Genomic DNA, 3,891 nt, shown 5'->3' with positions numbered 1-3,891 from the left:
GCTTAAAATTATTTTCATTATGACTTCATACCTACAATTTTGCTACTGCTATGAATCGTCATGTAGATTATCTGTGTTTTCTGATCATCTTTGGGGACTGCAACCCACAGGTTGAGAACCACTGTTCTTGGGGGTGTGTGTCCCAAGTTCAAAACAGCTTTTGTGCAACTTTAACATGAAGCACTTCCTGTCCAGCAGACTGACAAAATCCAAAAGACAGAGTACCATGAATCAGACAGGCTGCAGAACAAGAGACTGTCTCGGCCATGCTCTCGAGCATCAGCCATAGAACGCAAGAAAGGATCAGCTGGTGAAGCCTTAGATCTGGATACTCTGTGTGTTCGATTTCATTCTCCTTAGTAGTATAATAAACTCACAGAACACCTGTAGGTGAGGTGAAATCCCCACAAACCTACACTAGGAAACAGGGACAAGAGTGGTCTATGCCACACAATGATACAGAATGTCAAAATCTGCAAGCAGTTTTCAAACACTGTGTAGATGGAGGACTCAGCAGCAGAATAAATAAATAGCTAGCTAGCTAGCCAGCCAGCTAGCTAGATAGATAGATAGATAGATAGATAGATAGATAGACAGACAGACAGACAGACAGACAGACAGACAGACAGACAGACAGACAGATGGTGGCTGACTGTTCTGGCACAAACATAACACACAGTAACAAAAACCCAGTCCATGTCCTAATATCCCACAGCTCTTCATGATCTTGCCATACATTATAAAGGCAAGGCCAGGCCTGGATGCCTACTAATTCATGTCTTTTATCCAAGTTTTCAGCTTTATACCAGGAGCCATATACTATTCACAACTGTATCCACAGAACCCTGGGAAGCATTTGGCGTAATGGAGATACCCAGCAGACATTTGCTGGATGAGCGGATGAACTGGAAAACAAGCCTGCATGCCAGGGACAAGCTTAGGTGTTGCCAGCCTGGAATCCTGACGAGCGAAATCTCAGACTCTGGTCTTATCTGCCAGGATGCTTTCCTGCCGCTTGCAACCTTATAACCACTGCCATCTGCCTCATCTGCCCAATTACAACTTCTCCAGCTTCCAGACATCTCCACCCAACAGGCACTCAGTGTGACCACATCTCGTCAATAACCTGAAGACAAAGAAGCTCATCTTGACTGACTGAAAGAAAAAAAAGCATAAATCTTGCATATTTCCCATAATTTAGCATTGATTCCCGAAAGTTGATCTTAGAGAAAGTAAGAAACCAGCGGGACACAGCAAGCAATCAGGGTATCAGACAACTCTGGCAGAGCAGATTAAGGAAAGAATTAAAGTGATTAAGTCAAAGCAGGCCACTGTCACATTAAAATACTGAGACAGCTGCAAAATCCCCTATCCTTAAGTGTGGGAAATAAGAATAAGAGAAGGGTCAGACTTTAGGGGAGAGGGGTTCATCCATTTTTCTAATGAAGCATATTAGAAAGCCAGAACGCTCTGCACGGGGCCAGGGTGGTCAGTGCTCACAGCACCAATTCGGCCTTGCAGCATCTGTTGACCTAAGTGTAAAGTGTGTTTTAGTATCAGCCAAGGACACCACTGCCCACGGTTAACTCCTGCAGGGTGGCACAGACTAAGAACACTATTCAGCAACAGCAAGTACGCTTCACTCTACCAAGATCATAAAAGTCCTCATGCATCCATAGTTTGAGAATATTCATGAGCTCATTAGATATTCTCAAGTCACTTTCGGTATCATTTAAACAGTACGGTTTTGTGGAAAGAGATGCTTCAGACAACTGATACTTCTTCAATATCTAGGAAGGCTCGTTTGTTTTCTTCTTTCTATTAGCGTTACTTAGAGTGCAAACTGATACACTCTGGCTTCTTCTTGGCTACAAAGTGCTGTCTGTATCAATTTCATTTCAGTGGCTGACTGATCTGTTGTTCATACACACTTGCCTGTATGCATTCTAAGAGGACTGCGGGGAAGGTTTGATGAAACATGAGCAATACTGAAAGAAGACCTAAGAAGTACCAAAGTAGCCTCAAGCCTAGGGTGTAATAACACTGTGCCTGGTGAACTTGACTGTGTGCTAATTCTCACCAGTCTCATGCTTTTGAGCACTGCCTTCCTTCTCTGAGCCACAGCTGCTGCTTTGCTGGAAGAAGCTTCACTGGGCACGGTCTATGTTCCCAAAGCACAGTTGATCGATTAGAGTTCGAAGGCGGAAACAAAGTATCCTTTATAGACCTTTAGAGTATCATTGGAGAAAGCCACACTAGGAAGATCATTCTAATGAAGGAGTAGCCAGGGGAGGACTGATAAGTGCCAAGTTTTAAGGTCTTCCTAGAAACACAATATAAAATCATTTGACGAGTATTATAATTATACTATTGTATGATATAATCGTGACTATGATATTGTAAACCCTATTCTTTTCCTATCTTTTCTCTGCCTGCATGACTAAACATTTGCTATAATCAGCTTACTGTTAAAAAGATTCATTTTTCTTTTTTTATTTTATGTGTGTGAGTGTTTTGCATGTATATATGTATATCACATGCAGAGGCCAGATGAGGATATAGCATCCCTGGCGTCAGAGGTTTGGACAGTTCTAAGCTGCCATGTGAGTGCTGGGGGTTGAATCTGGGAGCTCTACAAGAGCAGCAAATACCCTACATGCTGAGCCATCTCTCCAGCCCCTCTGTGCCTTTGTTATCAGTCCAGTTCTCAACAGGGGGTCCAAGTGTTCGAGGGGGGTAGGTGAGAAACAGTCTTAACTCTTTCCATGAAACAACCGTCCAGATAAATTCACTTATTGCCCTAGTAATTCTAGCTATGCTGGCAACCTAAACCTGGGAGTCTCCCTTAAAGCCAGAAAGTCACACACACCACACAGACTCCATTACCTGAAGCATAATAGGAACGGGGTAATTACCCAGTGATTGGGTTTCTGACAAACAGCACCCTAAATTTTACATCGAGATTATGTGGATTGGCACTTTCAGCAATCCAATCAGCCAGATGATTGGTGTCTTCCTTTTCTTGTCACGCTTGCTACAAGCTTTACGCAGCAAATTATATAATGTAGAACCCAGTTGCAATCACTTACTAGGGTTAAAGAATTAAAGCAGTCATTTGATTTTATGCACATAAACCATTGCACATTTGAGAGTTTCCTATTGCTTACAATCACTGCTGAGACTATATGGAGCGAAGTCCTGGGAATGTTTCTATTGAGCATGCTCACGTGCCCCCTTGTCCTTCCACACTCTGACTGAAAAGCAGCTGTCCTCAGTGGCTCTGCCCAGAAGCTACTGCTTTAACTCCTTCCTCATTCCTTTCCCCTGTGAGACTGCCAGATTCTTAAGACAAAATAATACTGTTTCTTTTGTTCTTTTGGTCCTTCTGACACTGTTAGCTTCTCTCTGAAGAAACGGACAATAGAATATCTAAGGAAATATTCTGACTTTGAGTAACCCTTTAGACATAGTTTTTATATTCCCTACACATTAAAGAAAATGTGAGGTTGTGATGAAATTAGTTGGGTCAGCTTATCTGTGAAATCCATTTTACTGTTTATTGTTTGAAAGTGGAAAGAATAAAATCATCCTTTTTCCATGCAATATATTTTGACCATGGTTTTTTCTTCTCTTAACTCCTCCAAGATCCTAACTACCCAAGGCAAGAAAGAAAGGAACAGCTCAGATCATGCATGAGAACAGGGAAGGGGACAAGGGGACAGAAGAGCAGAAAAACAGAGAGACGGGGAGGCGGGAGGACAGGGGCCAGGAGAAAAACAGAGAGACGGGGAGGCGGGAGGACAGGGGCCAGGAGGGCAGGAGGCAGGAGGACAGGGGCCAGCAGGGCAGGGGGCAGGAGGACAGGGGCCAGGAGGGCAGGAGGGCAGGAGG

General features: G+C 43.5%; 1 protein-coding gene across 1 annotated transcript in view; it reads right to left on the bottom strand.

Moving 5' to 3' along the window:
• Positions 1-3,891, bottom strand: part of Adamts12 (ADAM metallopeptidase with thrombospondin type 1 motif 12) — a 238,375-nt gene that overhangs the window by 148,109 nt on the left and 86,375 nt on the right. The window lies entirely within an intron of this gene.

This window comes from Microtus ochrogaster, chromosome 19 (assembly GCF_000317375.1).
Source record: "Microtus ochrogaster isolate Prairie Vole_2 chromosome 19, MicOch1.0, whole genome shotgun sequence".
NCBI classification, from domain to species: Eukaryota; Metazoa; Chordata; class Mammalia; order Rodentia; family Cricetidae; genus Microtus; species Microtus ochrogaster.
The sequence above is the reverse complement of the archived record's forward strand: the minus strand, read 5'-3'. Positions and strand labels throughout refer to the sequence as shown.